A 23,531-nucleotide genomic window follows, 5' to 3' on the forward strand; every position below is an offset into this window, starting at 1 on the left:
ATGTTCAATCTACCTTGCTGTGGACGACAGGTATGTATTACAGATCTTTCAGCAAGTTTTTGTAGATTCTGTTGTCTCTGAAGTCAGCTATGAAGCAAATCTTTTTTGACAACTTGCACTGAAATATATTTTACTTTAACTTTTACAGAGAAATCAAAAGGCAGCTGAGAAAGCTGAGAAGGTTGTGGAGAGTAGAAGACCACGCTCTGTCTCTAGTGTAAGGTAAGAAAAGTTACCTTTGAAGACGTTAACTTGATAACTAGACAAATAGAAAGAGCTGCATAGTTTGATGCAGTTTAAAGTGGTGTTTTGTGATATTTTGATCAAATCAGTTATATGAAGGAGTTAAAAAATAGGCTATCAAGAGTAACTAAACTCTCCACGCTGCCAGTTAAATAGACACACCTGCATTAAAGCAACATTATGCAACTTTTAGTTGACTGTTGAGTTTCATTCACATGTTGATGTTACCAAATGCATCTTTATTTTCTTTTAACCAGTTCACTTAGTTCCTTCTTCCAATGTTTTTTTTTAAACAAACCAAGCCATTTTGCTCAGATTTCATAGCATGAATTGTGTTTCATTATACCTTATAAATGAAATAAATGTTATATCTGCATCTTATTATTTAAATGGTCTGGACAAAGATATGAATCATTTATAGTTTACGATGATTCAAAAGAGATTTTTTGCTCAATAAATGACTTAATTGTTGAATCAGTTGCTGACATTGTTGGACTTGTTTTTGTGTCAGTTGACTATTTAGTTGACTAAAAGTTGACATTGCTAACATGTTGTATTTACAATAAAGAATGATTCATCTCTTTGAACAATCTCTGCTAATGAATTGTGTTTGTGTCTCTCACCAGAGTCTCAGACGCTCCTGCCGCCAAGCCCTCTGTGGAGGATCGTCCTGGGAGGACTCCTTGGCGGGACAGACTGTTCGGCCGACTTTTGGTATGTTGCACAGGAAGTGCCAAGGCTTCACATGAACCCATTTTCAATCTTTGTAGGATTCATATTTAGGCTCTGGGAACAAAATATACTTAACATGGTTTATCCTGATGATTTTTTTAGAAGACAAAAAGACGTCCAGAGGAACCTGCGATCCAACATGATCCAGCCACCACAACAACAGCTGGACATGTCAAAGCAGACAAGAAGCGCTGCTGGATATGCAGAGCCTTCGACCGCTGCAAAGTAAGTCTCTCTCACACACACACACACACACACACACACACACACACACACACACACACACACACACACACACACACACACACACACACACACACACACACACACACACACACACACACACACACACACTTACCAGACTGGACTTGTACATTACAGAGAAAAACATGGAATACTGAACCTTGAGAGTTTGTGTTTCCGCTAACAGAGAAAACATCGAGTGGCTCCAGCTGCAGGCGAGACTCCTCATGCTCCAGATGAGGTCACTGAGGTGGTGGCGTTCATCCCTGAGGAAGAGGACGAAGAGCCCAAGAAGGAGGTGGAGAAACAGAAGAAGGACGAGTGTCCCGTGGTCCAGCCTGTGAGCCGTCCACATACCACGAGGGACACGTCCTCCGACAGGTACGTCCACCCAATCACACGCTCTAACTTCTTATTCAAAAGCACAACAACAATAAGAGAGGGGCGAGGATCCATGCTCAGAACTGTTTCTGGTACCAACTGAAATTTGGTCTCAGCCATTTCTAAAGCTGTCACTGGATGTCTGATTAGATTTGTAATGTTTCTTTACTCTTAATGGACGGGTTCAGAACTTTTTGCCTTCTTCTTCGTTTGTGTTTCTAGCTGCTGGCTTCAGTCGTCTTGGTTGGGTTAGAGCTGAGTTTAGTGCAATTTTATATGCAAATTTGACTGATGAAAGAAAAAGTGAATAAATGCACGTTTCCACCCACTACAGTTACACAAATATTAGTCGTAGGGCGAACGATGATTATCGATTACTCTGCAAATTATTATTTCAATTTGTCAGTTCATCATTTGGTCTATAAAATATACAAGAAATTGTAAAGAAATGCTCGGTGACCTCTTCATGGTAGGTAATATCTTTGAAGGTTTTTAAGGATCTGTGGGAACCCTGGTTTATGCGTGGCCTAGTTACTCATCTCTTCAGTGGACGCTTGAGTCACATCAGCTCTGTTGATAGATCCACGATGCTTACTTCAGTTGAAAATGCCTGTCATGTTTGTTGACCGTGTGTTTGTGTGTTTTTCTTTCTGTAGAACCAGAACTCGTCAGGTCCACTTCAGTGATGTAGATGATGTCCCGCAGATCATCAGCACTCGGAGGCCGGCAGTTCAGCAGAAATGGTTTGGGTGAGTAAATCTGCCAAAAAACACAAGAAACACAGTTTTCTGTCAAACACCTTCATCCTGGAAGAACATCTTTGCCGCTTTTTCAACAAATCATAGAAACTGATATTGAAACTCTCTAATGTTAAAAGGAAAGAGAAAAAGAGCTCCAGTTTGTCCGTGTTCGTGATGCTCGTGTGTGCTGAGATGAGTTCTGTTTGTGTGTCAGGTTTCCAAATCCATCCCAGATTTGCTACATGAACTCCAGCCTCCAGAGTCTCATCACGCTGGCGCAGTTCACCACAGACGTCCGCTGCTGGGAGGAGCTGTGGCAATTGGTGCCTGAAGCTAAACTATTTAGGTACAGCAGCCACTCACACACACACACACACACATGCAGACTCTATCCTAATGACCAAAGTGAAATAACAGTGGAAACTTACCTCTGATTTCTTCTCCCCCCTCTGCAGAAGCTTCATGAACATCGTGCTGTGTCACCGCTCCGTAAACGTTGACCAGAAGCTCACGGCCCTCTACAGCCTCAAGTGGCTCGTCTCAATCCGGGCTCCTGAGTTTGAGGATTTCTGCCAGAAAGTGAGTCATCCAGTCTGATTGTTGTTGTTTCTCCTCCTCCTGATAGTTTGCTCTCTGTGCTTCAAACTCTCTGTGTGTCTCTGTGTGTTCAGGATGCTCACGAGTTCCTGACGACTCTTCTGGCTCAGATGAGCAGAGAGTCCCTGCTGCTGCAGGAGGTCGCTGCCAGCGTGGGATGGAGCTACAGGTGCCCCGTGGAGAGACACTTTGGGTTCAGGATGCAGACCACCTGGACCTGCAAGAGGTAAGACAACAGAGAGAAACACAGGATACACAGCAGGAGACAAATGCCAACACACTTTCAGTCTCTGCGTGTATCACTTTCACACTTTACATCCAGGCCAACAGCACTTTACTGCCTGTTCACCGTGACTCTAACCTCTGCTGCGTGGTACGGCACGGATCAACTCAACTCAACTCCTTCTTTGTTGGCTTTCTTTAGTAAAAGTTGTGGATAGTACAACTTTGTCGAGGTTTCAAGTTAGCTGAGCCTTTACTAGAAGACAGTTAAAGCGCTGCAGACGGCTGATTGGTCAAAGGGAATCAGCACTGACACAGGACCGCCTGCATCAACGCTGCTGCTTTTAAATAGCTGAGCTACTGCTTTGGCGATTAGCTGAGAATCCCCCCTCCACTGAGAGGGTGTTATCGGCATTAGAAATCGAAATGGAGAAAAGGACCTGTGCTAAAAGAGAGTTGAGTTGAGTTGAACCATGCAGTGCAAATGAGGCCTGAGCTGCATGCAGTTACATTGGGACACACAGTCAGGTAAAGTGCTGGGCAGTAGATGTAGAGCACTATAGAGGACAAGATTGTGGACGCAGCCTGACTGTTTATCTTTGAGCTACTGAAACAGTCCTGAAATTTGTTTAATAACCTCACGTTTTGAAAAATGAACGTATAGCCTGCACTGTCTTGATTAAGGAATCCATCTGTTCGACTCTGTGCCTTTGTCATCACCTCTGTAATTTTTTGTGTCCTGTCCCTTTAATGAGCAGCTGTGGAGCTTCTTCTGCACACGAGGAGAACTTCACCAACCTGTCTCTCAACCTGGAGCCTGGAAGCTCAGTCCAGGACATGATCCAGGACTACCTGAAGGTAAGATCCACCTGTCCTCTTCCAGTGACATCATCACAGCAACACACACACACACACACACACACACACACACACACACACACACACACACACACACACACACACACACACACACACACAAACACACACACACACACACACACACACACACACACACACACACACACACACACACACAGTCCTTGTTAGTTCATGTATATCTGACAGCATGTTGTCTCTGTGCTGTTTCAGGAGTCAGAGTTGGATTTCAGGTGCGACTGCGCGCCAACTCGTCCAGCCAGCAGTCAGCCTTCACACGCTGCCCAAGTAAGTGACAATAGTTAGAGTTGATTAAATACTAGATAATTGAGATTAACTGTGAAATGTTTGAGAAAATTATTAAGAATGAACACCATCGATCTTGTGCAACCTGCTCACGTTTTCTTCTTTTCACTTCCTGTCCACAGAGTGCTGATGCTGCATTTGAAGCGGTTCACCTTCACGCCAAGCGGCTGGGGCTGCAGAAGCTGAGAGACCAGGTCGACCTCTTCAGGGAGCTGATGGTGGTCTCAGAGCAGGTAAGAAATAACTCGTCTGAGATCAACTACAAAGGAAACATCTGGTCTGTGTGAACTGGTGTTTGTGTGTGTGTGTGTGTGTGTGTGTGTGTGTGTGTAGCTAACTCTTGTTCCCTGTGTTCCCTCTCAGGGTGACGGCTGGTACAGTCTGGTGAGCATCATCAGCCATCTCGGCTCCGGGCGCACGCAGGTAAGACATCTTTTCTTTTCCTGAGAAAGGAGACATTAAATGTTTCATGTTGCTGTTAAATCACTGTTGTATATCTGATCTTAGTCTATGTTTTATAACCTCTACTTGTTAAGACATCTGATGTAACGCTGATTTGTCTCCCGTTAGGACACTACATCAGTGAAGGTCTGCATCCAGATGTGGATTTGGATGACCCGCTGACCGCTGGCTGACCTTCAACGACTCAGAGGTCACACGCACCACCGGGTCCTCGGTCTGCCAGCAGCGTCAGCGTGACGCCTACATCCTTTTCTACCAGCGACGGATGGTAAGAGGACACCGTCACATCCTGGAGTCACACGGACTCTGACAGTTAGTCCAGCGACTCTGTACTGACTCCAAGTGTTCTGTGTGTTCTCAGATGTAGAGCAGTGGAGGAGGCCACGTGGAGGCGTGATGATCCCGCCCAGGTGATCTGGGCTCAGGTAGGTATGTCTGTTCTCTCTCTGTGTTTCCGCAGGCCGTGAAGGCGAGGATGGACGTTCCGTGATGGACCACCGGATGGTGAAGGACGACCAGCGCCCACCAGAGGAGCAGCAGCAGCGTGAAGCAGCAGGAGTTTCCCCCAGCCCTCAGGCGGAGGGGTTGCTCTCAGAGAGCCTGGTTCCTCCGAGGTTTCTTCCTGTGACAGGAAGTTGTTCCTCGCCGCCGTCGCCGTCAATCAAGACCAGACCCAATCAGAACTCGTCTCCAACACAATTCGGACTACATTGGCAATGAATTGGACTCATAATCATTTTTATCATCATGATTGGAGATGAGTTGGTGTGTAACAAATTGGCTTGCTCTCTGGGAAAAACTAACTTCAAATAAATAAATAAAAAAATAACTCAAAAATTAAGAATCATTTTTCTGTGTTTAACTTGTTCTCTGTCATTTTAAATCGTGGTTCAACAGTGATTTTCCTGAATGTCTCCACAACAACATTCTCTGTGTTATGGTGAAATAACTTACAGGAGAGTGAAAATGCGGGTTCACATCCTGCGTCTCATGTTGGTTTAGATACACAAACACTCAAGATTCAGAGCTTTTGTTTGTCATTCAAAGTAGGTTGACTTTATTCATAAATCATCCACAGACAAGCTGTGAACTCTAGTAAATAATTAATATTTATCGTGATTTACTTTAGCATACATTGACTTTCAATTAAAAAGGGCACAGAAACATGTACACAGATTGTAATATAATTCCCTACATGTTTCTGCTGTATTTGTGTGTATTAATCATCAAACAGTATTTTTGCAGCCTTGAAGTGATCCATAATATATTAAGTGATCATCACCACAGATTTGTAGTTTTATAGGTTCCTGTGCAATTTCAATCTTTGTACTTTGTTTTACTTCACAAAAGGATAAGTCAGGTTTATAGCTGGGTTTGTGCTGAAAAACATACACAGTGCATGTGGGGTAAGGGTATTTTTAAAGTGCTAAATGCAGATAAATGCATTGTAATGCAACAACAGACCTCTAATTAAAGGTTCAAAAGAAGACATAAGTCATAAAATAGTTTCAGATGGTATTGTTGTCACATAGGTAAATAACTGTAGAAAAGGTTATTGTGTTGAGTTATAATATATCCTATGGTTTCACACACAGTCATAAAAAACACATTGCAGGCCTGTATGCTGCTCCAAAAATATTGAGTGCAATACAAAAAAAGATAATATTAGTGGATTGTATCACTTCTTTTATTATGATTTGACCGAGTGGTACTTATATATCACACATAAAGTTTCAAAAGTGCAGTTCCCATAATGTGTTGGGGGATTAACAGGACGCAGAATTTTGCCATAATTTAACTTATGCTAGCCTCAAAATTTAACTTGTTTTTGTTTACAGTCTGGTGAAATGGCACCATTAGAAGTTCCTCAGTTTGCAATGTAAACATGGAATTACAGACAGTGTGCCAGCTACAATGCTGACCATGTGGGTAAAAGGGCCAATCAGCAGGCAAAAGTACAGAAACTAAGTACAGGCAAGTACAGTTCAAATTAAAGATTGCTGTCAGTCCTGGAGAGACAACATGGTCGTCAGAGGAGTTATCATCAGAGGCTAAAATCTTCATCAGAGGCACCCAAAGGCTTTGCCCGTCACCAGTGGAGGGATCTTTGGAGGGACCTTGGAACATTTACTGTCCAATGTGTCTCTCTATGAGAGCACCAACACAGCTTCTACAGTGACCAAGGGGGTCCATGTGAGCATCCAGCATGGTGTCCATGCTCCTTCTAGTCTGTGGTTCAACTATCCACCAGTTACACAAGCTGACATCAAGAAACTACTGCTAGCTGATGCTGGAGCTGCCGACTGTTACTTTGTCATTAATCCTTAGGAGCTGATGTGGCTTTACTTATTTATTTATTCATTTTGTAAAATTGGTCTTAAAAGTAGTAAATCCCAGGACCTGTAACTTCCGATTTCTCTATGGAAGACAGTAAAGTTATTGATGACATCATGGAGAGTTTGACGATTGAAATTCATTTTATGAAATTTAAGAGTATATTCTTGAGTTGCATATATACAGAGCACCTGGTTCTTCCATTGAGACATTCATTAGTACTGTTGTTGATGTTCTGGGAAAAGTATGTGAAAGAAATAACTATTTGTTTGTGGGGACTTTAACATTGATTTGATCAAATGGAATGAGCATAAACAGACATCAGACTTCTGTAACACAATGTTTAGTCTGGGCCTCTGGCCCTTGATCGACAAACCGAGTGGGATGACCAAAGAAAGTGCAACAATTATTGACAACATGTTTACCAATGCTCATTATAAAGCAACAAGTGGTTTGCTTATAAGTGACATCAGTGATCACCTTCCTATTTTTGTAATATAACATAATCTGAATGTTAAATATTCAGATGGTAAAGGTGAGTCTTATTGTAAATTACTGAGATTAAGGACACCAGAAAGAAGGCTTTACTGTAAAGATGGAACTTATCAATTGTAGTTGGGACGGGGTGTACATGGAGGATCCTAATCAGGCCTATGATGCATTTATGTTCACATTTTCAGAATTATATAATAAACATTGTCTCATTAGAGAGTACTGAGTGAAAGACAAACATACAGGAGAGCCATGGATGACCAAAGGTCTAGAAAGGGCAGGTAAAAAGAAAAATCCACTGTATAAGAAATGTTTACAGCTGAGGACTGATGAAAGTGAAGAAAAATATAAGTTGTATAAGATCAAATTGATCACCATTATGAGATTAAAAAAGAAGGAATATTACAGTAAGATGTTGGAGGACAGTAAAAATAATATGCAAAGGACCTGGAAAGTGCTAAACAATATTATTTGGAATCAGTGTAATATATCTGAACTTCCCAATTATTTTTTGAATGGCTCTAATACCACAGTGGACAATCCAAAAAATGTAGCTGAAGATTTCAATGATTTCTTTGTGGGTATTGGCACTACTTTGGCCAGAGAGATTGTAGTCCCTGATGACAAAAAAGATACGCTTAATGATCTAATAAATAGCAATATCCGCTCAATGGTTATTAGTGGAGTAAATGAAAATGATGTGACTGACACTGAAAGACAGTTCAAAAACAAAAGATCATCTGACATAAATGACATAGATATGGTAATTATTAAAGAAGTCAGACCTCTGACCTATATATGTCATCTGTCTTTTCAAAAGGGAATTTTTCTAATAATATGAAACTAGCAAAGGTAATTCAGTATTCAAAAATGGGGACAAGCACCACATGGACAATTATAGACCAGTATCCCTTCTTCCTCAGTTTTCCAAAATGTTAGAGATATTATTTGCAGAACAATAAGATTTGTTTGTCAGTAAAAATAAATTATAAAGTGAAAATCAGTCCAGATTTTGAGAAAACAGAATTACTTCTGATGCAGTAATGCAGATGGTTGAAGAAATTGCAATGGCTAATGAAAATGATGAATGTTCTGTTGGTATTTATGTGGACTTACAGAAGGCTTTTGATACTGTAGATCACAGCCGATTAATGATGAAGCTGGAGAAGTATGGGATACGTGGTGGCACAGCTTATTCTTGGCTACGAAGTTACTTACACAGCAGACAGAGTGTGTACAAATAAAAGTTATCATGTCAGGATTTAAGGAGATCACCTGTGGAGTACCCCAAGGATCTGTGATTGGTCCAAAACTGTTTACACGTTATATTATTGATATTTGCAATGTTACAGATCTGTTAAAATTTGTAATTTTTGCAGATGACACAAATTTAGTTTGTTCCGGTTAAAATTTAAAGGAACTTTTGAATACTGTGGAAAGGGAGCTGGAAATCCTCAAAACTTGGTTTGATGTAAACAAATTGTCTCTGAATATAAATAAAACTAAATTCGTGGGTTTTGGAAATCAAAAAGAAATTACTGCTAATATTAAATTATAAATCTGTAATACTAGTATTGTATAATAATAGTAACGTAATATCATGAAAACAACATTTTGATTATATTTTAGGGAAAATCTGTAAGTCAGCAGGAATCCTGCATAAATCTAGGGATGTATTGAATTAATGGGCCCAACATATAATTTATTGCTCACTTGTTTTACCTTACATGTCTTACTGTGTAGAACTTTGGGGATCAACCTTCAAAACAACTAAAAACTCAATAGTTGTTGTACAAAAACGAGCCATATGGATCTGGAACTGATTATTATGCTCACACAAATCCACCATTTCTAAATTCTCATGTTTGAAATTTAATGACTTGTTTTATTGTAAAATAATGCAAATAATGTTCAAAGCAAAATCAGTGTCACTGCCAGACTCTGAGCAAAAGTTCTTTTTGATACAGGAGAGCAAATATGATCTGAGAGGTGTTTATAGGTTTACTGTACAAAAAGCTAAAAAGGGATTTAAAAGGAGGTGCATCTCTTTTATTGGGGTCAATTTCTGGAATTATGCGAGTATAAGTTTAAAAATGCATAATTCACTTTTGGTTTTCAAAAGAATGGTTTTTTAAGCAATTTTTGAAGGGTACAAACATGAATACGTTTTTTGTTGGATTTTTTTTTTACATTTTGAAAGGTAGCTTAAATTGATGAGCATGTAGGTTCGGCATATATAAGCATTTTGCTGCTGCCTAAACCTGTTCAGTCTCTACATCATACACAGACTGTTTTTGTTTATACTGATGATACTGTTGGTGTTTATTGTATTATATTTGATGACTGAATAAAGTACTACTACTACTACTAAAAAAGAAGCAAAAGCAATGTCATTTGGTTTGGCAGCTTCGGAGCATTGACTTCTGAGGAAGAAAGAGCTCCCTTCGACTTGAACTTTGGGCTTTATTAGCTAGGAGACCTTTTACAAGCACAAAAATGCTATTCAAAACAATAAAGACAACAGAAAAAAAAACCAAAAGCATAATAGGTCTCCCTTTAAACAACTATTTATGTAAAATTACATTCATTCACAATTTTTTTCCTCTACCTGACCCGGCTAATAAGCGCATATTTTCAGACCAAATCGGTCAGGCTTTTGGGGCCCTGTCTGGCTCAGGTGAAGAGTGAGAACTCGACCATATATCTTTTACAAGGGGTATCATCAAAAAAGTATACTAACAGTATCAAAAACCCACAGCCTCTATATACTGTGAAATGCTACAACAGCTTTAAGTTTTGTATTTATTTTATGGTCAGGTGCTCAGTATTGAGGAGACTTGGTGAACTCTGACACTGACAAATCTGTAAATATTGAATTTTAAATGTTGAAACTGATGTAAAAAAAAACAAAAACAAATGCGCATTTAACTCTCGGAGTCCCTGACACAACACAGGCTTCGTGCTGGCTGTAGAAATGGATATTTTTGAATCATAATTCATCATTTTTACCATTTTACTACACATCCATACGCTGTCGGCTGTAAAGCCTGTAATATGGACGTCTTAGTGACATTTACTAAATGGTACTGAACGTAGTATTTACTTAAAGTTCAACTGTGTAATAATACACAGGGCAACGTTACAAGGCACCACCTTTTATTACCTTTTCGTGGGCACAACACTTTTTGATTCTGCTAATTTAATTTCTCCGATCGTGATTACGATATGATTCCCTGATAAGTTGTATATATGTGCGTGTGTGTGTGTATGTGTGTGTGTAGAGAGATAAATATACCATTATCAGATTATCATTATCATATCGTTATACCATCGATTATCAGATTATCAGGCTGGTGCTGCTAATAAGCTGATATAGCTCGTGCGAACGAGTGCTGTTCGCTTCGAGCACTCGGGTCATTTGTGTGAGTGAGGCAGTGAGTCAGAGTCAGTGCTCGGGTACTCGGCTGCACTCGGCCGCGTTCGGCTGTTGTTAATCACTTCTACGCATGCTTTATGGGCCAGAAGATCCGGGTATTTTACACTTTTCTAAACCCAGAAAAAGAGTTTTCTCTGCTTCATGCAGGCCCCCAGGAAGTGCACCACGCTCTGAAGCAAAATTTACATAGTGGCTGAAAGTGGAGTTACAGCGTCAGGTGATGCACACTGACCCGGAAAGACTTTTCCCCATTTGCTTAACATTTGAAAAAGAGACATCCTTAAATCACTGGATATTTTTTTGAGACTTGTTGACTTTTCAGAACGCATTTTTTTAATAGCCATTATTACAAATATTAAGTCCTAAAGACGGAAAATGCGCCATTTTCCAAAAATCCAGACATAAATAAACCCACATAGGACCCGCGGGACTCTACCGCGTAAACATGCATGTAACTCTTGGAGTCTCTGACACAACACAGGCTTTGTGCCGGCTGTAGTAATGGATATTTTTGAATCATAATTCATTATTTTTACCATCTTACAACACATCCATACGCTGTCGGCTGTAAAGACTGTAATATGGAAATCTTACCGTGTCTGTATCAGAGACCGTATATACAGTCTACGGTCAGTATTCAAACAGCCGATTATCAGTGTGGAGCACTAGAGACATTTACTAAACGGTACTGACCGTAGTATTCAGTTAAAGTTCAACTGTGTAATAATACACGGGGCAACGCGTTACAAGGCACCACCTTTTATTATATTTTGTGTGCACAACACTTTTTGATTCTGTTCATTTAATTTCTCTGGTCGTGATTACGATATGATTCCCTGATAAGTTGTATGTCGATGTGTCTGTGTGTGTGTGTGTGTGTGTGTGTGTGTGTGTGTGTGTGTGTGTGTGTGTGTATAGAGAGATAAATATACCATTATCAGATTATCAGGTAAATATTAAACCGACAGCACCGCTGTAGTTATACCACCGATTAGCTGCTGTTGCTAATAAGCTAAGCTAATATGAGAGGAATGCTCGTGCACGAGCGCTGTTCGCCTCGAGCACTCGACTCGGGTAACTTGTGTGAGCGGGAAAAAAAGTTTTCTCTGCTTCATGCGCCAATGAGCAGCTCTCATGGGAATGAATGAGGCCCCGCCCCCACGGCTGTATCCAGATTAAATAATAGATCCATGGACAGCAGCAGACATGAGAAAAGATGGCGTACCAGCGCCTACAATTGAAGTCAACACAGCCCACTGAGACTAAACCTTAAAGCAAGATGTTGTTGATCCGATTATAATGATAATCCGTAATTTATTCATGAAAATATAAAGTGTGTAAGAAAGTTTGCAATTCAAGGTGTATAACACAAAATATGAAGTGCTTAATATGAAGCTAAAGCTAAAGCTGTTGTAGCAGCATGATTCACTGTTGATTTGTCTGCACATCCTACCTTTACATAAGAGCAGACTGTCGTCATGAACTTTTGTTGATGCTGGCAGAGCTGTCACTCATGCTCCTCTTTTATCTTCATATCAACATGACAGGATGGGCTCCACCTGGAGAGGATGGCAGGCAGAAAGAGGAGGAGAGAACAAGGTAATGATGACAACTTTTTCTGCAATGAAATGTACTTTTTCAAAGAACTTCAATTTAATATACAATTCTACAATTCTACAATTTCATTTAGCAGACGCTTTTATCCAAAGCGATGTATAACACAAGCAAGAATTTAGACTTAAGGAAAAAACCCTTAGTAAGTGCAAAAAGTGCTTCAGGTGTGATTGGTCACAGGTATTGCCGTCTAGTGGCAGAAGAAGTGCCACAGCATCCCCCTCCCTTTTTTTTTTTTTTTTTGAAACTAAGTAATAACCAGTAGCGATCTCAGCATCTGAGATTCAACAATCTCAGTATCACTACTTATGATGACAGTCAACATACAACATCACACAACTTTGTCAGTGCTAGATAATCATTAGGTGCTGGGTTTTGGACCTTCTGACTTAATTTACCCCAAAGGGCAAAGTGGAGAAGAGTCAGGTTAAGTGCCGAGGTGTTCTCAGAACAAATGAGTTTTCAATTGTCTCTTAAAGGTAGAAAGGGACTCAGCAGAACGCACAGAGTTTGGAAGTTTGTTCCACCATTTGGGAACAGCAGAAGAGAAGAGTCTGGCTAGAGATTTAGATCCGTGCTGGGCTGGAAGCACCAGGCGTCTTTCGCATGCAGAGCGTAGTGGGCGAGAAGGAGAGTAGACCTGGATCAGGGATTCCAGGTAGGCTGGAGCAGTTCTTGTGATTGTTTTGTAAGCCAAGAGAAGTGCTTTGAATTTGATTCTGGCTGCCACTGGAAGCCAGTGAAGAGAAATTAGCAGCGGGGTGACATGTGCTCTTTTGGGCTGGTTGAAGACCAGACGTGCTGCTGCATTCTGGATCATCTGAAGAGGTTTGAATGAGCATGCAGGGAGGCCTGCCAGAAGAGAGTTGCAGTAGTCAATGTGTGAGATCACAAGAGCCTGAACCAGAAGCTGTGTGGCCTGTTGGGTCAGGAAGGGTCTGATCTTCCTGATGTTGTAGAGGGCATAACGGCAAGACCGAGAAACTGAGGCCACATGAACCTTAAAGGTCAGCTGGTCATCAATCATGACACCCAGGTTTCTGGCTGAGTTTGTGGGCACAAGTAGGCTCGAGTCAAGTTGGACACTGATCCGAGGCTGAACAGATGGACAAGCTGGAAAGACCATGAGTTCGGTCTTAGACAGACTTAGCTGAAGGTGGCGTTCCTTCATCCATGTGGAGATATCAGCCAGACACGCTGATATCCGAGCTGAGACCGTTCTGTCATCAGGTGGAAAGGAGAGGAAGAGCTGAGTGTCATCAGCATAGCAGTGGTAGGAGAAACCGTGGGAGCGGATCACTGCACCGAGTGAGGTGGTGTACAGAGAGAAGAGTAGGGGACCAAACACCGACCCTGAGGAACCCCTGTCGATAGGCCATGTGACCTAGACACCTCTCCTCGCCATGACACTCTGAAGGATCTGCCTGTGAGGTAGGACTTGAACCACCATAGGACAGAACCTGAGATGCCGAGCTCAGAGAGTGTGGAGAGGAGGATTTGATGGTTCACCGTGTCAAAGGCAGCAGACGGGTCCAGCAGCAGTAGGACAGAGGATTGACCAGCCGCTCGAGCCAGTCTCAGTGACTCAGTGACTGACAGGAGTGCAGTCTCATCTAATATAGATTTTTATATAACAGCTAAATGCTGATTAACTGTTTGAAACCTAGATGGACATCTGTATGTCTTCACAGGTATTTGAACCTTTGAAACCTGAGCAAAAAGGTTTAATTCTCTTCAGTGACATGAGAGAAAAAGCAAAAAAAGAGACAAGAAGACAAAAAATGAACTGAAAATGAATATAAAATGAAGGAGAGAGATATAAAATTATCAGAAATGATCAAAAAAGGGGGGAAATGTCTAGAAATTATATTTCTGATTATTTGACTTATCCATCATATATACATATATGTCCTGATAATTTTCCAGGGGATTTTGTTGCAAAAATACTAATTTGTTGCAAAGTTTTGGGTAATTTTTTTGTTGAGTTGCTCATTGCCTTCCTTGTATTTTTTGCCCAAGTTTGAAAGGATTTAGTGTTAAAATGCACAAACTGTGTTAGTTTGCCACTGATGCAGGTAGCAGACACTGTGTATGCAGATCTGTATGTCTGCCTTAACTAACTTTACATCTTTTTCATTTCTTTCAAGAAAAGTGGAGAGAAGGAAAAAGCATGAAGAAGCCAAACAGGTAAAACATCTGTCCTGCTTTCTTTTCTTTTTTTTCTAATGAAAAAGATATGCTCTCATTTACTTTGACTTTATTCTCTATTTTATTATTGACAGGAACTCCACGACATCCACTGCATGGCCTAAACAAGTGGACAGCACAACCAGGGCCGACTGAAACTGATGCCCGTGCTTGTTTCTGCAGCTGGGTGAGTAATAGGCTAACGCTAACAAGAAAATGTGCACAAAGAAGATTTAAGCACTTCCCAAAGTTCAGTCTACTTCTGCTCTACCTACCCACTGGTAAACAAGAAAATGCACAGTAAATCTTAAAATATAAGCCTGGTCCTAATAAACGGCCAGTCCCTTTCAGCAGGCCAGTGTGGCTTCACATTTTGACAAATAAAGGCTCGTCTTGATTAAAGGCCTATAAAACGGAGGTATAAACGGGTTGTTGGCTCAATAATTTAAGCAAATAATAGCCCAGGATTATGTTCTGGTCATAATCCTGGAACTCCAGCCCCCTGGTCAAATGTGCATTTATTATAAAAACAAAACAACAACAAAAAGAGCACTGTCTAAATCCCCTGACTCTGCGTACTATTTGACAAACGATTGATGGTCCCTGCTCAAAACGGCCAGCAGATGGCAGCAGTGAATGAACTGTACTGTCAGACCTTTTGAGTGGTTATCCATTTGGTGTGATTATAGTTTGTTTCTCTCTTCCTGCATCTTTAGTTTAAATGAATATTATTTGTTAATTCTTTTGACTATATATGTGTTTTTCTCCCTTAATTGTGACCTCTTTGTGTTTTTCCCAAACATAAACTGGTATTTGTAAAGGAGGCGTGTGCAATGAAAATGTGCACACTTCATGCATTCCTCAGGGCCACCTACACACAGATTTAGCTGAGATAGCTGTGGGAAATATGCTAACATTGAGATTAAATGTAGGTTGAATGGAAGAAAATTGTTTTAAGGTTCATTGCCAAATGAACTGATTGCTTTATTTTTTACATCTTAGACTGCACTGTGAAAAATGTCAATGAAAGGCACATTTTTAAAGTCTTTAATTCTATAGGAGTGATGCATTTCAGCGTTATTTTTATTGACATTAACCTCCCTGTTAGCGATCATTTCATTTTATCATGGAGATTTTTGTAAAGTGAGGTTTTACTTGAGCTCTGTGAATGACTCATTCTGATGTTTAATAACCAGAATGATCAAGATTTCACTTTGACAATGATTTGCAGAAATGTGATGAATTGGTGGTGCAGATGCTACAAATATCCACAGCTGTGCGTAATGACGGTAATGTAACACAGACAGTGAAATTTCACTTTTTTGCTGTATTTCACACTGACAGCTGTAATGATTTGTGGAGGGGCACTCGTGTCAACATGCAAAGGGCGTTTCTACTTCCATTTATGACAAACTTTGGGTGATGAAATGAGACTCATGCCTGTGCGCCCAGAATCACAATCAGGCATACGCACAGCTTTAGAGATCTGACAAAAAGAAAGCGTTTGCATGTTTCTGCCTCTCTGCGCACACAGCTCTATGTATCTGGCTCCAAAAACACCGTAAGAGCTACAAAAGTACACAGAAATAAATAAAACAAGCTCTTATCCCTTTGCAAACACAACCATTATCCATAAATACTCAGGGTTCCTGTTCATCCCTAAAAGTCTTAAAAGGCACTGAATTCATTATTTAAAAATAGGGCCTGAACTGGTATTCAAATGTATTAAGTTAATCTTTTGAAAAGTCTTGAAAGGCGAAGAACTAAAAGGAGGATTTTGAAATTTGAAATGCATGGTACTTTTAAAAAGAAACAGGAAAAAACAAGGAAAACTGAATGACTCTGACATGACTTCATAACATCACCCAAAAAGTCATGTTTTATGTATCAATAAAAGCCCTAAAAAGTCAGAAGTTCCTTCTGGCATGAGCTGTAGGAGCACTGATACTATTTTAAGTACACATATACATGACATTGCTTTTGTATACACACACATGAAAGTCTCAACAAACCTGAGAAAACTGGCTTGCTTTCAAAAACAAGAGAAGAGAACAAAATGAAAAAAAGTACTAGATTATTTAAATAAACAACAAACTTACCTGAAAATAGGTAAAAAAAAACCAACAATAAATAAAAAAAAGTTTTAAAAAAGTGCTTAAAAATTGTAAGATTCCTTTAACATTATACAGTTTCCCATGGCTTTTTAAAAATACATTTTCCTTAACTCTTCAAAATAAGTTTTCTGAATCTACTTATTTCTTGCAGTTTGTGGATGATTTCTTATCAAAGTGCTCATTGCCATTTTTGAAATAAACATGTTTCTGAAAGAAACCTCAGCAATTTGCTCAGGATTCACAGGTTCAGACTGTTGTGAAAGGTGTCTGAAAGCAGCACAGGAAAAGTGATGTTACTCCTGGTTTCAAAGGGTTAATCATGCAGCTATTTTTAGCATGACAGTGACAGTGATGCATAAATCAACACTTTTTTTCTCCTCCAGTCAATTAAAACACACACCAGCAACGTAAACAAGAAAACATGTTAAATATCACTGCACCTTGTTTCCATTCCAGCCGGACGCTCGACTTTACAAGAAAGCCAGTTTGATATTGCAGAGTAAAGTTTCACTGTTTTCCCTCCTTTGTTCTCAAACATTTTGGCCACAGTATCCTGTTTCCCTCCAAACAGCCATCAAAATAAAGGTCTCATAGGATCCAAAAAGGAAATGGGACTATCAGAATAAAGGCTTACAGGAAGTGAATGAACTTGCGCTTTAACCTAATGTGATCGAGTCATTTACTTTTTAAAGTCATTTACAACAACTGATTTCAGAGTTCGGTCTGCAGAGTTTTTATGCCTCTGTGCCGGCGAAGCCCGCATGTTTTTGGGTTGTCCGTCCATCTGCCTGTCCATTCTATTTTTGTCCCATTTATGTCAAGAACACTGTGAGGGATTTTCTTTGGCTCAAATTTCAACTTGGACATGAAGGTCAAAGGTTAAAGGTTAAGGCCACAATGACCTCTCAAACATTATTAATTTTGGCAATAACTCAAGAATTTATACTTAAATTATGACAAAATTTTGCACAAGTGCCTAAAAGGATAAAATGATGAGATTTTATATCCAAAAGGTCAAAGGTCAGTTTCACTGTGCCACTTTTCTGCCATATTATTTCACATCATAAGTGAGGAACAAAAAGGGAGACACATGGTCAGAAACATCTGGTATAAGGTGTCCCACAGCAGTATAACCACCTGGTCCATATAATGCAGGGGCAGGGCCGACCAGCAGAGAGAGGGAAGGCTCTGTGAGTCCAGCTTGTGTTCTGGTCTTCACCGTGTCCTTGTCCTGTGAGATGTTTCATAAGAATAACCTGAATAACAATCTAAACTTTAAACAAAAACTATTTGACTTACTTTTCTTCACAGAAATGAATACAGTCTTGACATACAGGCCTTCTGTTTATACTGTATAAAAACAATACATGCCTGGTTACCCACAGTGAAACTTTAGCGACCTCTAGTGGGGATCAAGATCTCCATGCTGGGGCCCAACCTGTGTGTGCAGAATGGAGCTCCCTCAGTGCAACAGTGTGGCTTATTGGTGGTTTTTATCAGTGTTTTTGGACAGCTATGCAGCTTTATGAAAGTGGGATTTTTTTATGGGAATTATTGATAATAAGAGTATCACCGGACTTATCCATTAACCCTTTGAAACCTGGATACAGAGCAGTTTTCTAGTGCTGTGTTCAGATGTCTTCCACAAGCTAGTTGAGCTTTTAAAACCTTTCAAAAACACATGGAAAATAGGCAATGGCCGACAAATTGCAACTAAATAATAAAAGGTGACAACAAAACAACCTAAAATTTGTTTTAAAAAATAAGTGTTGCTGATGAGAAAATAACCACAAAAAAGGGAAAGTTGTCCAGGAAAAACAAAACACAATATATATATATATATATATATATATATATATATATATATATATATATATATATATATATATATATATATATATATATATATATATTGAAATAATATAGACGACTGTGTTACAGAACAAACTAAATAAATATATTCACATATTTATTTTTATATTTTTAAAACTGTTTTGTGCTTGTTTTTTTGTTTTTGTCTTTCATTTTTTACTTTTTTGCATATTATCAGGTCGTTTCTGTTTCTTTTTATATTTAAAATGTTATATGTCAAATACATGTATATTTTTTTATTTTGTTTTTCGTTGGTCATTTTCTTGCTTGTTATTTACTTTTTATGTGTATTATTATGTCATTCTATTAACTTATTTACTTTTTTGTTTTGCTGATTTTTTGCACAATTCAGATTTTTCCAATAATTTGCACATGTTCAAAGGGTTCAATATGAATACCCGTCTACTTTATATGGCTTGCTGAAATCTTTGAAACTTTTTCATGTGTACTTAGAGGCCAAAAGTTGCAGTATGTCACTGTTGGTTAGCGGGTGCCATGTTTAAAAAAGGCTCATGGATGCATTCTATTATGGAACAGATGGAACAAAACAGTAGAATCTTGAGAAATTCTGAACGGAACATCTTCTAATAGGACTTCAGAGTCACAGGCTCTCAGTTTGACATTTGCAGACGCTTTGAACAGGTTAACCCTTTGTTGAGAGCTGACTTTAGCTACAAAACCATCGGCAACCATGTTCAATCTACCTTGCTGTGGACTGACAGGTATGTATTACAGATCTTTCAGCAAGTTTTTGTAGATTCTGTTGTCTCTGAAGTCAGCTATGAAGCAAATCTTTTTGACAACTTGCACTGAAATATATTTTACTTCAACTTTTACAGAGAAATCAAAAGGCAGCTGAGAAAGCTGAGAAGGTTGTGGAGAGTAGAAGACCTCGCTCTGTCTCTAGTGTAAGGTAAGAAAAGTTACCTTTGAAGACGTTAACTTGATAACTAGACAAATAGAAAGAGCTGCATAGTTTGATGCAGTTTAAAGTGGTGTTTTGTGATATTTTGATCAAATCAGTTATATGAAGGAGTTAAAAAATAGGCTATCAAGAGTAACTAAACTCTCCACTTTGCCAGTTAAATAGACACACCTGCATTAAAGCAACATTATGCAACTTTTAGTTGACTGTTGAGTTTCATTCACATGTTGATGTTACCAAATGCATCTTTATTTTCTTTTAACCAGTTCACTTAGTTCCTTCTTCCAATGTTTTTTTTTTAAACAAACCAAGCCATTTTGCTCAGATTTCATAGCATGAATTGTGTTTCATTATACTTTATAAATAACAAAAAAATCTTATATCTACATCTTATTATTTCAATGGGCTGGACAAAGATATGAATCATTTATAGTTTACGATGATTAAAAAGAGATTTTTGCTCAATAAATGACTTAATTGTTGAATCAGCTGCTGACATTGTTGGACTTGTTTTTGTGTCAGTTGACTATTTAGTTGACTAAAAGTTGACATTGCTAACATGTTGTATTTACAATAAAGAATGATTCATCTCTTTGAACAATCTCTGCTAATGAATTGTGTTTGTGTCTCTCACCAGAGTCTCAGACGCTCCTGCCGCCAAGCCCTCTGTGGAGGATCGTCCTGGGAGGACTCCTTGGCGGGACAGACTGTTCGGCCGACTTTTGGTATGTTGCACAGGAAGTGCCAAGGCTTCACATGAACCCATTTTTCAATCTTTTGTAGGAATCATATTTAGGCTCTGGGAACAAAATATACTCAACATGGATTATTCTGATGATTTTTTTAGAAGAAAAAAAGACGTCCAGAGGAACCTGCGATCCAACATGATCCAGCCACCACAACAACAGCTGGACATGTCAAAGCAGACAAGAAGCGCTGCTGGATATGCAGAGCCTTTGACCGCTGCAAAGTAAGTCTCTCTCTCACACACACACACACACACACACACACACACACACACACACACACACACATTTACCAGACTGGACTTGTACATTACAGAGAAAAACATGGAATACTGAACCTTGAGAGTTTGTGTTTCCGCTAACAGAGAAAACATCGAGTGGCTCCAGCTGCAGGCGAGACTCCTCATGCTCCAGATGAGGTCACTGAGGTGGTGGCGTTCATCCCTGAGGAAGAGGACGAAGAGCCCAAGAAGGAGGTGGACAAAAAGAAGAAGGACGAGTGTCCCGTGGTCCAGCCTGTGAGCCGTCCACATACCACGAGGGACACGCCCTCCAACAGGTACGTCCACCCAATCACACGCTCTAACTTCTTATTCAAAAGCACAACAACAATAAGAGAGGCGAGGATCCATGCTCAGAACTGTTTCTGGTACCAACTGAAATTTGGTCTCAGCCATTTCTAAAGCTGTCACTGGATGTCTGATTAGATTTGTAATGTTTCTTTACTCTTAATGGACGGGTTCAGAACTTTTTGCCTTCCACCCACTACAGTTATGCAAATATTAGTCGTAGGGCGAACGATGATTATCGATTACTCTGCAAATTATTATTTCAATTTGTCAGTTCATCATTTGGTCTATAAAATATACAAGAAATTGTAAAGAAATGCTCGGTGACCTCTTCATGGTAGGTAATATCTTTGAAGGTTTTTTAAGGATCTGTGGGAACCCTGTTTTATGCGTGGCCTACTTTCTCATCTCTTCAGTGGAGGCTTGAGTCACATCAGCTCTGTTGATAGATCCACGATGCTTACTTCAGTTGAAAATGTCTGTCATGTTTGTTGACCGTGTGTTTGTGTGTCTTTCTTTCTGTAGAACCAGAACTCGTCAGGTCCACTTCAGTGATGTAGATGATGTCCCGCAGATCATCAGCACTCGGAGGCCGGCAGTTCAGCAGAAATGGTTTGGGTGAGTAAATCTGCCAAAAACACAAGAAACACAGTTTTCTGTCAAACACCTTCATCCTGGAAGAACATCTTTGCTGCTTTTCAAGAAATCATAGAAACTGATATTGAAACTCTCTAATGTTAAAAGGAAAGAGAAAAGAGCTCCAGTTTGTCCGTGTTCAGATGCTCGTGTGTGCTGAGATGAGTTCTGTTTGTGTGTCAGGTTTCCAAATCCATCCCAGATTTGCTACATGAACTCCAGCCTCCAGAGTCTCATCACGCTGGCGCAGTTCACCACAGACGTCCGCTGCTGGGAGGAGCTGTGGCAATTGGTGCCTGAAGCTAAACTATTTAGGTACAGCAGCCACACACACACACACACACACACACACACACACACACACACACGCAGACTCTATCCTAATGACCAAAGTGAAATAACAGTGGAAACTTACCTCTGATTTCTTCTCCACCCTCTGCAGAAGCTTCATGAACATCGTGCTGTGTCACCGCTCCGTAAACGTTGACCAGAAGCTCACGGCCCTCTACAGCCTCAAGTGGCTCGTCTCAATCCGGGCTCCTGAGTTTGAGGATTTCTGCCAGAAAGTGAGTCATCCAGTCTGATTGTTGTTGTTTCTCCTCCTCCTGATAGTTTGCTCTCTGTGCTTCAAACTCTCTGTGTGTCTCTGTGTGTTCAGGATGCTCACGAGTTCCTGACGACTCTTCTGGCTCAGATGAGCAGAGAGTCCCTGCTGCTGCAGGAGGTCGCTGCCAGCGTGGGATGGAGCTACAGGTGCCCGTGGAGAGGCACTTTGGGTTCAGGATGCAGACCACCTGGACCTGCAAGAGGTAAGACAACAGAGAGAAACACAGGATACACAGCAGGAGACAAATGCCAACACACTTTCAGTCTCTGCGTGTATCACTTTCACACTTTACATCCAGGCCAACAGCAGTTTACTGCCTGTTCACCGTGACTCTAACCTCTGCTGCTGCGTGGCGCACGGATCAACTCAACTCAACTCCTTCTTTGTTGGCTTTCTTTAGTAAAAGTATTGGATAGTACAACTTTGTCGAGATTTCAAGTTAGCTGAGCCGTTACTAGAAGACAGTTAAAACGCTGCAGACGGCTGATTGGTCAAAGGAATCAGCACTGACACAGGACCGCCTGCATCAACGCTGCTTTTAAATAGCTGAGCTACTGCTTTGGCGATTAGCTGAGAATCCCCTCCACTGAGAGGATGTTATCAGCATTAGAAATCGAAATGGAGAAAAGGACCTGTGCTAAAAGAGAGTTGAGTTGAGTTGAACCATGCAGTGCAAATGAGGCCTGAGCTGCATGCAGTTACATTGGGACACACAGTCAGGTAAAGTGCTGGGCAGTAGATGTAGAGCACTATAGAGGACAAGATTGTGGACGCAGCCTGACTGTTTATGTTTGAGCTACTGAAACAGTCCTGAAATTTGTTTAATAACCTCACGTTTTGAAAAATGAACGTATAGCCTGCACTGTCTTGATTAAGGAATCCATCTGTTCGACTCTGTGCCTTTGTCATCACCTCTGTAATTTTTTGTGTCCTGTCCCTTTAATGAGCAGCTGTGGAGCTTCTTCTGCACACGAGGAGAACTTCACCAACCTGTCTCTCAACCTGGAGCCTGGAAGCTCAGTCCAGGAGATGATCCAGGACTACCTGAAGGTAAGATCCACCTGTCCCCTCCCAGTGACATCACCACAGCCACACACACACACACACACACACACACACACACACACACACACACACACACACACACACACACACACAGTCCTTGTTAGTTCATGTATATCTGACAGCATGTTGTCT

At 40.3% G+C, this 23,531-nt stretch overlaps 2 long non-coding RNA genes and 2 pseudogenes across 4 annotated transcripts; 3 read left to right on the forward strand and 1 right to left on the reverse strand.

Annotated features, from left to right (window-relative positions):
- Positions 1 to 5,313, forward strand: LOC121964599 (ubiquitin carboxyl-terminal hydrolase 12-like; annotated as a pseudogene). The gene is made up of 15 exons (XR_015777321.1): positions 1 to 30; positions 149 to 222; positions 870 to 957; positions 1,078 to 1,200; positions 1,406 to 1,599; positions 2,256 to 2,348; positions 2,554 to 2,685; positions 2,795 to 2,918; positions 3,011 to 3,162; positions 3,917 to 4,016; positions 4,248 to 4,326; positions 4,463 to 4,573; positions 4,704 to 4,762; positions 4,909 to 5,070; positions 5,164 to 5,313. The product of XR_015777321.1 is annotated as a ubiquitin carboxyl-terminal hydrolase 12-like (transcript).
- Positions 5,314 to 12,516: 7,203 nt separating this feature from the next.
- LOC148188971 (uncharacterized) lies at positions 12,517 to 18,001 on the reverse strand. Its single transcript, XR_015777307.1, has 2 exons — positions 17,420 to 18,001; positions 12,517 to 12,623 (listed from the first exon to the last, which is right to left on the reverse strand). It is a non-coding gene; the product is annotated as an uncharacterized LOC148188971 (long non-coding RNA).
- Positions 18,002 to 19,660: 1,659 nt separating this feature from the next.
- On the forward strand, positions 19,661 to 21,075 carry LOC148188972 (uncharacterized). Its single transcript, XR_015777308.1, has 4 exons — positions 19,661 to 19,764; positions 20,414 to 20,501; positions 20,624 to 20,746; positions 20,888 to 21,075. It is a non-coding gene; the product is annotated as an uncharacterized LOC148188972 (long non-coding RNA).
- Positions 21,076 to 21,149: 74 nt separating this feature from the next.
- Positions 21,150 to 23,518, forward strand: LOC148188973 (ubiquitin carboxyl-terminal hydrolase 37-like; annotated as a pseudogene). The gene is made up of 6 exons (XR_015777322.1): positions 21,150 to 21,709; positions 21,911 to 22,042; positions 22,170 to 22,293; positions 22,386 to 22,536; positions 23,285 to 23,384; positions 23,504 to 23,518. The product of XR_015777322.1 is annotated as a ubiquitin carboxyl-terminal hydrolase 37-like (transcript).
- The last annotated feature ends 13 nt before the right edge of the window (positions 23,519 to 23,531 follow it).

Source organism: Plectropomus leopardus, chromosome 8 (genome assembly GCF_026936395.1).
Source record: "Plectropomus leopardus strain MGB_pleo_1.0 chromosome 8, ASM2693639v1, whole genome shotgun sequence".
Lineage (NCBI taxonomy): Eukaryota > Metazoa > Chordata > Actinopteri > Perciformes > Serranidae > Plectropomus > Plectropomus leopardus.